This window comes from Alexandromys fortis, unplaced genomic scaffold (assembly GCF_014885135.2).
Source record: "Alexandromys fortis isolate MF-2015 unplaced genomic scaffold, M_Fortis_MF-2015_v1.1 scaffold_9, whole genome shotgun sequence".
In the NCBI taxonomy this organism is placed as follows: domain Eukaryota; kingdom Metazoa; phylum Chordata; class Mammalia; order Rodentia; family Cricetidae; genus Alexandromys; species Alexandromys fortis.
The window spans coordinates 21,114,032-21,125,186 of record NW_026067892.1 but is presented as its reverse complement, the minus strand read 5'-3'; the positions used below and the strand labels follow the sequence as shown (position 1 = coordinate 21,125,186).

General features: G+C 44.7%; 1 long non-coding RNA gene across 1 annotated transcript in view; it reads left to right on the top strand.

Moving 5' to 3' along the window:
- Positions 1 to 3,150: 3,150 nt before the first annotated feature.
- Positions 3,151 to 11,155, top strand: part of LOC126502292 (uncharacterized) — an 18,333-nt gene continuing 10,328 nt past the window's right edge. Inside the window, exons 1-2 of the long non-coding RNA XR_007591889.1 lie at positions 3,151 to 3,234; positions 4,632 to 4,937. This is a non-coding gene — a long non-coding RNA (uncharacterized lncRNA). The remainder of the gene's footprint in view (positions 3,235 to 4,631; positions 4,938 to 11,155) is intronic.

Sequence of the window (11,155 nt, the reverse complement as noted above, 5' to 3'; positions counted from 1 at the left end):
AGCTGAAGTGGGGCGGGCTAGGGTTGTACTTACAGGAGATTTTTTTTTTCTTAATTTTATATGAGTTTATCTCATCAGACTTCTGTTCATATTCCAAATCCCAACCTCAGAATAGTATGTTAATTGTATTATAAAAATAGCAAAGAATGTTGATCAGACTTGAGGGTAGAGGAAAGAGTAGACTATTCCAAAAGATTTCTCATTTTGAAAAGTAGACATTGGTGGAGGTGCTATAGTTTGGGGAAAGCATCATTGTCTTCATCTGCAGCCTGTGGCGTTACTTTAGAAGTAAAAGAAAGTTAGTTATCAGGGACTTGCTCTTTGGAAGGATATGGGCACGCTGGCCTCTCCTCTTTCCTCATCTTCCCTTTCTGGCCACCTCAAAGGAGGCAGTTTCCTCTGCCCCACACTGCCACCGGTGCTGTGTCGGCTTAGATCCATGAAGCCTGGGCCCTAAGAGCTTCAATATACAAGACCATTATCAAGGCTACTGAACTGTGTGTTTAAATAAACAGGAGTCATGAGGTGTGTGTGTGTGTAATTAAGCCGTGAAGGAAGTTGTCACAGTGATGGGAAGCTGACAAACACAGGAAGTATGGACGATTAACGTGAGCATCGACAAAAATAATGATTTGAGAGCCAAAACAACAGGAAAGATAGTTCTGTGCCAAACAAACATTAAGACTCAACTGTTACAGGTTTATTATTATTTTTCTTTCCTTAATGTTTATTCATTTACTCTAATGCATAATTTTTGGTTGAAAGGATAGGATCCAAATGTATCTCCGGCTCTGGGTGGGGTCATGAATTTCTGAACTGTCAGGAAGACCTTAAGATGACTATCTAGCAGGAAGTGCTAGGGCAGAAAACAAAAACCTACTACTGTTTTCTCCATTAGGAACTGGCCACCTGGGTGAGGAGACCCCTCATTTGAAGGCTGTCTGCTCCAGAAACTTCAGAGAGAGCATATGGCCTGTCCTAACGTGCAGGTCGTCACAATAATGACCCTTTCCCCACTATATCGGTGAGCTTGGTGAGCTCTATGTCTGTATGACTGAGACCACACCTGACCCTACGTCGATAATCTGCCTTAAGCTTTGTTGTGAACACGGGATTGAGATAGTCGTTACCAGGAAACTGTTTTTCCAAAGCAGCACTGTACTTAAATGCCTAAAAAATAAACCGCCTGGGATCAGACTCGAGAAGTTTGAACCAGCCTGGCTTAGTGAGTCGTGCGGAACTGGGTTTCTTTCCTTGCCTCTCTATTCTGTTTCCCGCCAGAGCATTGGCAGGGAGCCCCACATTTGAGTGCTGCAATTTAGGCCCTGTTCACACCTGGAATTAATACTTGGTTCACTTACATTGTTAGTGGGGGGGGGGGGTATGGGCCTGAGCCATAGCTCCATGCTGCCACCGGTGGCAGGCAATTTGTGGAGTTCCCTTCAGAGTTCTATGGTCAAGCGAAGAATTCTTAACTTCGCCATAGAAGAAAATGTGTGGATGAATGCCAAATGAATCAAGCAGAGTTGAAGATGTTAGGAAGAACACGTTTAGAATAGATTTGAGCATGACTGTTAAGAGAGAGGCCTTCAGAATAAGAACAACATGGATGTAGGCTTCTTGTGGGTGACTGGTGGCTACGTGTCAGTAGTAGCCATAAACATGGGGAGGAAGGGTGGTTAAGACATCGTTTTTATTACCCGTGGGAATACTTGTGAGATTCTCAGAAAAATCCAGGCTTCGTGACGGGAAAAGAGAAAGACCCTGCACTTGGACCTTAAGTGTGATTCCTTGCTATTTTACACTCTTATCTGAAAAGTCTTTACTGTAGTAATTATTTTCTTGTCACTGCGATAAAAAGCGACTTAAGGGAGAGTCTGACTTTAAGTTCCAATGGCTTAGCTGTCTGTAATGGTGGAGAAGGCTTGGTATTAGGAGTGGGAGAAATCACATCTCAACTGCCTACACAAGAAGAAGAGAGTGGACTGCAAGTGGAGCCCGGCTATAAACTCCCAAAGCCTATCCTGAGTGACATGCTTCCATAACGTGCCCCAAACAGTGTCACCTACAGGACACCAAGTGTCCAAAAGCATGCGTCACAGTCAAGCCACATTTGTATAACAGGGAAATAGAGAGGTTGCCTCTCTATTGAGGCAACCATCATAGCAAATACTGCCTTTAATTCTTTTTTTTTTTTTTTTTTGGTTTTTCGAGACAGGGTTTCTCTGTGGCTTTGGAGCCTGTCCTGGAACTAGCTCTGTAGACCAGGCTGGTCTCGAACTCACAGAGATCCGCCTGCCTCTGCCTCCCGAGTGCTGCCTTTAATTCTTGTCTCTCGACTGCCAAGTGGCTTCAACTAGATTCTAAATATGTCCTTTCACTTCCCATGTCCCCTGAAATTTTCCTGTCTTTCTATCCTGCTTCAGTATGAGGAGCCAAAAGAACAAACAAACATATAAATGGAGGCTCACATTATCTCAAATACCACCCATCCTCTCAGACTGAGTCCCGCTGGTTCTTGAAGATGGTAGGCACGGCCATGCTTCAGGGTTTCACATTGTTCTGTTTTACTGCATTGTATGCTGCCCTCTGCTTAGAGTGCCCTTCAACCAGAAACCTACTGTCTCCTTCCTTTTCTCATGGAAGAACCCTGGCTCCGCCCACGTGATGTATATGGGATGCCCAGGTCTGGCTCTCAGACGCCCCTCTCACACTGCCAGCCTTCGGAGGCATCCTTGCCTTTACTACTTCCTCCTGGGCCAGCTTCCTGGTAGGCAGCACCAGAGAATGAGTTCCTGCAGTACCAACTGCTCTGCCCACCAGGCTCTGGGGGCTCAGGACTGAGCAGGGATGGAAGAGAAAAGTAAGGAGAGGAGAGATGGAGGGCAGGGAAACGGGGGAGGGGCGGAAGGGGGAAGGGAAAAGTGTCTCAGAGCCCTGCTCGGCTTGAAAGGTCACTGCTCTGTACCTTGGCATCAGTCCACAGACATCCCAGTTTAGCACTGTGATTGGCCTTAGAGATCAGGCCACTCAGCCACCCAGCGGGCTCCCTCCCTTTCCAGGGGACCTAGGCGCTTGGTTGGAGGGTGAGTGCTGACCGGCAAGGGGCCTGGCCACCTCCCTGAACTAAATTGGTGAGAAAATTAGGGGTTGTAGTGGCCTTCCTGATGGCCCCAGTGCACTGTGGGAAGAGAGGGACAGTGAGAGGATTAGAGGGTCATTTCTCACCTTGAGGTCAGTCACCTCCCCCCAGCGGGGAGAGGACCCCAGAGAGGGGTGGCTTTTGAGAGATTGAGGGTTGGGGGGCGGGAATCTGTGAAAGGCGCTGAGACTGCATGGTCTCAGGATTTGGTCTGTTCTGGGGTTGGTGTGTAGTTGATGAGATCGGGTCCCCTGTGGTCCCCTTGCCACCGCATGCTCCTGGCTGTTTATTTCCCAAATCCACAGGCAGAGCCACAAGCTTGCTGCAGGGATTGCGGATCAGAGGCCTACTGAAGGGAGAGATGTGTACTGTTGCAAGTGTATCTCAAGGAAATAAATCCATCCTTTTTTTTTGTCTGACTGTCTGTCCATCAGTCTTTCCTTTCCTCTCCTCTCCTTCCTTCCTTCCTTCCTTCCTTCCTTCCTTCCTTCCTTCCTTCCTTCCTTCCTTCCTTCCTTCCTTCCTTCTTTCCATCCGTCCTTCCTTAAAAATTTCCCCTTAAAACGATTGTGCAACATGAAGCCCAGATACTTCCTGGGACTCTATTCATTGTACTGTCAAAAGCCTGAAAGGAACTGATTCCGTGATTTGCCCTTCTTGCTTGAAAAAAATTGATGCATAAGTCTGGTTTGGTCTTTTGGGACAAGTTGGCTTGCAGCTGAGCTAAATATGAATTTCAAGCTGGACGAAATGAACCGCCTATACTTCTAAAAATTATTTTATTTTATATGTGCGACTGCACCTGCAAGTATGTCTGTGTACTGTGTTTGTGCAATGCCCTTGAAGGTCAGAAGTGGGCACTGGATCCCCTGGAACTGGAGATACAGGTGGCTGTGAACCTCCGAGTGTGCTGGGACGCAAACCCAGGTTTTCAGAAAAAACAGCCAGTGCTCTCAGCTGCTGAGTCACATTCTGAGCCCCGGGCTCGATTTTATATTCGGACAGAAGTTTGGAATGTCCCCTTCTTTGTTATGCTAGTCTCTGTATTTAAAAATGTTTCTTAGCCAGGTGTGGTGGTGCACACCTTTAACTTCAGCACTTGGGGGGCAGAGGCAGGAGATCTCAGTGAGTTTGAGGCTAGCCTGGTCTACAAAGAGAGTTCCAGGACAGCCAGGGCTGTTACACAGAGAAACCCTGTCTCAAAAAACCAAAAGGAATGAAAGGGGGGGGGGGAGTTTCTTTCTGCAAAATAGGTATACAGAGTTTTTTCTTTTGATTTCTGATCAGTGCCCCCTCAGTGAGATTTCTGAGTTTTAGATACCCATCTTTCTTGCTACATAGTTAGGAAATTCAGCCAGGGTCTGGATTATTAAATCACCCTAGTCAAATCCCAAATTCTCCTGTTACAAGCTAGAACACTAAACTAACTAGCCGTCACTAGAACTGTCAAAACGCTCCCTCTTCATCATTCCTCGGGGCTCTCTTGTAGGGAGGAGAGCATGGGGAGACAGATGCGGTCAAATAGCCAAATGAAGAACGATCCTGAATCTTTGATGAAGAGAGACGAAAAGCCCCTGACTGCTTCCCAGCGTTCCTTTGGGCATGTATGCGATGTTTGACATCTGAGCTTGGATCATGAGAGAGCCAGTCGCACCGTGAGAGAGGCACTGATGTCAAATTCTCACTTGGACATTCTTTACCCAGCGTGTATTTAGAGTGAAAAAACCCCTTTATTACTACAGACAAATTGGAATTAACTGAGGGGCCATTTTAGTTGCATTATCATCTCCACCAGGTAGGTAAGACATTTACACACCTTCCCTAGGTTAGCCACGGCTACAGCTGGGTTTTTATGTTGCTGCTTCTAAATCTGAGATGACAAGTGTTTTTGAGATTTGTGAGGCCAATTCGCTGTCGGTACTGTGGATGTCTATTCTGGTGCCAAACCTTGAATTTGGGTGGCTTGCTAGGGGTTATGTTTGGTTTTTTACTTTCCTGTCCAATCTGGGATTGAAGTGTAAAATGTAGCAAGCCGAAAGGCTGGGCTTTCTTTCGTTTTCACGTCCTGACACGCCATCAGGTGTGTCTGTAAGGAGAGAAGGACTGCAATTGTTTCGCCACGTGCAACCGCATGCATGCTTTTATGGGCGCTAATTCCGCTTTTCATAATGGCCCTATGATGCTGCCATTATTTCCATTTCACGGCGGACACAGCAGGCTGAGGGAGGCGGAATGACTTGTTTATTTAGTGGCGTGCTCATTTATGACTTCAATACCGTTTCTCTATGCTCTTTCTAACCATCAGAGTTAAATCGCTAAAGCCATAGCCTTTGTTTTTAAAATCCTTTTCCAAGGAGGGCAACCTGGCATCTCTTACCAAAACAGAATCTGTGTTTCTCCCTGAGGTTCTTTCATAGCAATGCCTGCGTTTTGCTCTCTGTAGGTTTCCAAGCTGAGTCTTTAATGTTCTCCGTGCCGTGGACCTTGGCAGTCTAGTGAAGGTTTCATGAGAGCACACACGTGGAGAACAGACTGGAAAATACTATTGCCAAAATAGTCAGACACTCTAGTTGTGACGTCATGCTTCCAGTGGTATTTTTGGTTGGTTGGTTGGTTGATTTTATTTTGAGTTTTTCGAAATGGGGTTTCTCTGTATAACCTTTGGCTGGCCTGGAATTTACTCTGTAGACCAGCCTAGCCTCAAACTCAGCAATCTGCCTGCCTCTACCTCCCAAGTGCTGGAGTTAAAGATGTGTGCCACCATACCTGGTGCCTTAAGTGTTTCTTTATGAATGCAGTATAAAGATTTAGTAGTTAGGTCAGTCTAAGCATCGGAGTTGTCAAACAGTGACAAGAATAAATGGCATTTTAAAATACTGAGAGAACTGTAAGGCAGCACAGAAATAGACGCTGTTTCTCTCGGCAACAACGCTCCAAAATGGCTAACAACACTGTAATATTCCCCATATTAATAATTCAAGAATATACTAAATTTCACTTAGGGGTTAGGGTAAACAAAGGCTTTTCTCCTCATCCAGGTTCACAAACCGAATTCCTTTTAGTTTAAGGACAGACTTGGGAGAGGCTGGCTCCGTGTGAAAAGATGATCTTAGCATGCCCAAGGCCTTGAGTTCCCTTTCTTGCACCAAGCATAGCAAATGCCTCTGCAGCATAGCAGTTAAGTCTTTAGTTGTTTTGAGGCAGGAACTCACTCTGTAGCTCAGGCTTCCCTAGAAGACATGGCAGTCCTCTTGCCTCAACCTCCTAGGTCTTGAGGTTACAGGCCTGAGCCACCACCTTCAGCCTGCAAATCTTCTTTATTCTGTTCTTCGGTAAATTCTTGGGTAGGGCTGGTGTCCACCACAGGTCTGGTATAGAATGAGGGCCCCCAGTAATTAGTGCCACTAAGGATGTCACCAGTGCACAAATGTAAGTTACAGTGGTTGAGTGCTTACTATGGACCAGACAGAGTGTGAAGCTTTGAACATCCTAGCTTGTTCAGTCTTCCCAGCAACCGTCTAAGAATGAGACCATTATTATCTCCCAACAGCTTGGAGGACTTCATTCTCTCCTTTTACTATGTGGGTCCTAGGATCCAGTCAGGCTTTGACAGGTACCTTTATCTGCTGAGTCCTCTCAGCATCCCTGGGGCTGAGATGCTAATGTAGACAGTCCATCCCCCAGAAGCCTCGCTTTTGACCATCACATGACAAAATTAGAGTCTTTAAGGGAGAAGATCGTGCCTCTCATTAGTAGACCAAAAGAAAGTAAACATCACATACTGTCTGAGACACAAATCAACCATCAGTATGAGTGCATTTTCTAAAACTTTTCAAGATATCAAAAATCTGTTTTTTGACTTGTACAATATTTTTATGTCCCCATCTACTCTCATCACCTTAAAATGAGGAACTAAAACTGCTAAGATAACTCTAGAAACACTGTGTCGAGAAGAGTTGTCATGCTTTGAGAAAACTAGTTGGGCTTTTTCAGTAATGATGATAGAAATATAATTGAATTCAACCTTAAAACAAAAGGAAAACAAACAAAAATGTCCCAGGGTGAAAACTGCAGTGATCTACCTAGCAGATGGCAGTGGGTTTCACCCATCTGATCTGAACCTTGGAACCAGATGTTCAGTCATTTGTGTTACCTTTGTCCAGGGAAGAAAAACATAAGAGCCACGGGCTATTTGCTGTGTATTGTAAGGCTTTCATAATAAATGACTGGTGTGTGTGTGTGTGTGTGTGTGTGTGTGTGTGTGGTGTGTGTCTAGGGTTAACTAGATATAATAAAGATGGTAGTAAGCCATAGTTAGAACCCCTGAGGCAAGAAGGAACTCAACACGAATAATCAGAGGGAAAGCAAACCACCTGGGACAAAATTGGAACTATATAAACTTGAATTTTGGGAAACCTATGTCTGGAAACAGCTATATAGCCCATTTTGTTTTTAAATAACGGCATAAGTTGTCTTATGTTTACTTTCAAAAGTGAAATATATTTGTTGAGAGTACTATCCACACAGCAATCATAAACATTAATGATAGCATTTCTTTTTATTTTTTTAAAGATATATTTATGACGTATACAGTGTTCTGTCCACATGTATGACTACAAGCCAGAAGACAGCACCAGATCTTATTTTATAGATGGTTGTGAGCTGGAAAAGGGAAGTGCTGGGGTTTAAACCCAGCTACAGAGTCAGAAGTTAGGGCAACACGTGTGTATTCCAGCATTTGAGAGGCAGAGGCAGGAGGATCGGGAATTCATGGCCAGCCTCAGCTACTTAAAACTGTCTAAATGCATCCCTATCCCCAACAAAGCACAAAGGTAAAAATCAAATGAACCAGTTACAAGGGTGATCAAGGTCCAGATTTTTTTCCTGTGCAACACAGATCCAGGCTATTTTCTTGGAAGCCCTAGATTTCAGGAATGCACTAGGGAGAAAGCAACGTGGCGGCAGTGTGGTGGGGTCTGCAGCTGTGCTGGCTTCAGTGGGCATGGGTACTATAGGTTCGTACGATTGAATGCCTAGTCCCCAATTAGTGGAACTGTTTGGGCAGGGTTAGGAGCTGTGGCTTTGTTGGAGGAAGTGTGTCACTGGGGGTAGGCTTGGAGGTTTCAAAAGCTCAGACCAGACCCAGTGTGTCTCTCTAGCATCATGCCTGTCTGTTCTCTGTCATGATGGTCTAACAGACTAACCCTCTAAAAGTATTAAAAAACAAAACAAAACAAAAAAAAACGCTTCCAGTCAGTGATATGCTTTCTTTTATGAGAATTGCCTTGGTAACTGGGTCTCGTCACAGCAATGGAACAGTAACTAAGACAGCAACCCAACTGGTTTTCAGTGAAAGCTACTCAATTTTTATCTTTTCATACCCCATTTGAAGGGGATGCTTTTACTTGCTAATTTTTCTTCAGCCGTCGAACTGCATTTATTTCCTTCTAATGTCTGCTAATGAGAGTCACTCAACTGAAACGACACGAATTGTGTGTTCTAGGATATGCTTTAAAACTCAAGAGCATTGGAAACAAACCTAAGTTAAAGATGATGATCATTTTGTAATGTGCATATGTATATACATTTGTAATATATTTTAATATATTTTTGTGATGTATACATTTGTTATATATATACATATATACATACATACATACATACATACATACACTACAGTTTGAGGAGAAAAGGCACCAGGAAATTTAATGTTGGAACCAAGGCTTGTGCAGAAAGAGATTTTTAAAAAATGGCTTGATGTGAAATGGAATAATGGGAGTGGTGCCCCAAGGCTAGACCCCACCCAGCTAAGCTTCCATCTTGTGCAAAGGAAAACCGTTGCAGCAAAGGAAAGCTTATGCAAATGTAACTCAGTCCATCCCAAGCAGGCAGTGGAACTTGGCAGCATCAGCCACATGGTCCCATGCTTTTAGCTTTAGAGCCAGAAAGGAGGCATGAGTAAAGGTGTTCTGGAATCTTCCACACATGCTGTTGGGGCCAGGCATTTGTCAGAGGAGTCCCCGAGTGGAAACCCGGAGAAGCCATTGCGTGAAGCTGTAAAATTGAAGCCTGGGTTGTGTTGAAGACCCCAGGATGTTGGGGGAGCAAAGCTGTGGTATATCTGCCAAGAAGAGTTGCATAAAAGCAGTGGAACCAGCCCAAGTGACAGAAGTGTGTTGCAATCAGCAAAATGGGGAGTATGGGTTCATCTGATCCCTTTGACTTGGACGTAGAGCTACATGGGTCAGAGTTTGCCCTATGGCTCTTACTTTGGTTCAATATCTTCTCACTATGCCCCAATTTCTTTATTCTGGAATGATAATATATATATACATATATATGTATATATATACATATATATCCTGTGCCATTGTATGTTGGAAGTATGCCCATTGCTTTTCAAATTTACAGAGGGTTACAGCTAAGAGACTGCCTTGTATCTCAGAAGAGACTTTGGACTTTTAATCTGTCTTGAGACTGCAAAAGTCTAGGGGCACTTTTGAAGTTGACCTAAACACATTTCGTATTATGATATAGCCACAAACATATGGGAGCAATGGGGTGGAATGTGGTGATTTGAATGAGCATGGCCCCATAGGCTCATTTGGTTGAATACTTAGTCCCCAGTTGGTGGAACTGTTTGGGAAGGATTAGGAGGTTGTAGCCTTGTTAGAGGAGGTGTGTCCCTGGGGGTGGGCTTTGAGATATCAGAAGCCCAGCCATTCCTGGTTGGCTCTCTGTCTTGTGACTGTGTTTTGAGATGTAAGCTCCCAGCTGCTGCTCTAGCACCATGCCTGCTTCCTGCTGCCATACTCCTTGCCATCATGGTCATGGTCTCACTCTCTGATGGTATAAGCCCTCAATCAACTCTTTCTTCTGTGAGTTACTTTGGTCATGGCAGCTTTTTTTTAATATTTATTTATTTATTATGCATACAATATTCTGTCTGTGTGTATGTCTGCAGGCCAGAAGAGGGCACCAGACCTCATTACAGATGGTTGTGAGCCACCATGTGGTTGCCGGGAATTGAACTCAGGACCTCTGGAAGAGCAGGCAATGCTCTTAACCACTGAGCCATCTCTCCAGCCCCTGGTCATGGCATCTTATCACAGTTAGAGAATAGTAACTAAGATACAGATCATGCTTGGCTTCCCAGAATATGGGTGGTGAAGGCAAGAGGCTCAGGAGCTCAAAGTCATCCTTGGCTACATAGTATGTTCAAGTCTGGCCTGGGTGTTTTGTTTGATTTTCAGGGCTCCACAAGCAGTGTGACTTATTGGATGGACACTGGGGTGGCTCAGAAGGTAGAAGGAAGAGCTGATACAGAAGACAGGCAGGAATCAGAGCAACCCAGACCTTCCTAAAACACCTTGACTCTTTTTTTTTTTTTATGGTTGTTGTTGTTGATGTTGTTGTTGTTTTGGTTTCTTGAGACAGGGTTTCTCTATGTAGCCCCTAACTGTCCCAGAACTAGTTCTATAGATCAGGCTGGTCTCAAACTCACAGAGATTCACCTGCCTCTGCCTCCTGAGTGCTGGGTTTAAAGGTGTGCGCCACCGCCGCCCAGCAACAACTTGACTCCTGATGATGCTGCATGCTGGGCAGGCCTGAGTCTCTGCATTTAGGTTTCAGATTCCCAAGAGAATCTGAATTATCCACCTGGGTCCAGCGTCCACAGTCCTGTCTTCCCCTCTCTCTTCCTTCTTCCCTCCCTCCTCCCCTTTCTCCTCCTCTTTCCTCTTACTTCTCCCTCTCCTCCTCTTTTTCTCTCATCTTCTTTTCTCTCCTCTGCTTCCTTCATCTTCTCTCATCTTTCTCCTTCCCTTCATCCCAAGACAGGGTCTAATGTAGCCCAGGCTGGCCTCAAACTCCATTTGTAGCCCAGGATGATGACCTTGCTAGGTTTCTAGGTTTCTTCTTCTTCTTCTTCTTCTTCTTCTTCTTCTTCTTCTTCTTCTTCTTCTTCTTCTTCTTCTTCTTCTTCTTCTTCTTCTTCTTCTTCTTCTTCTTCTT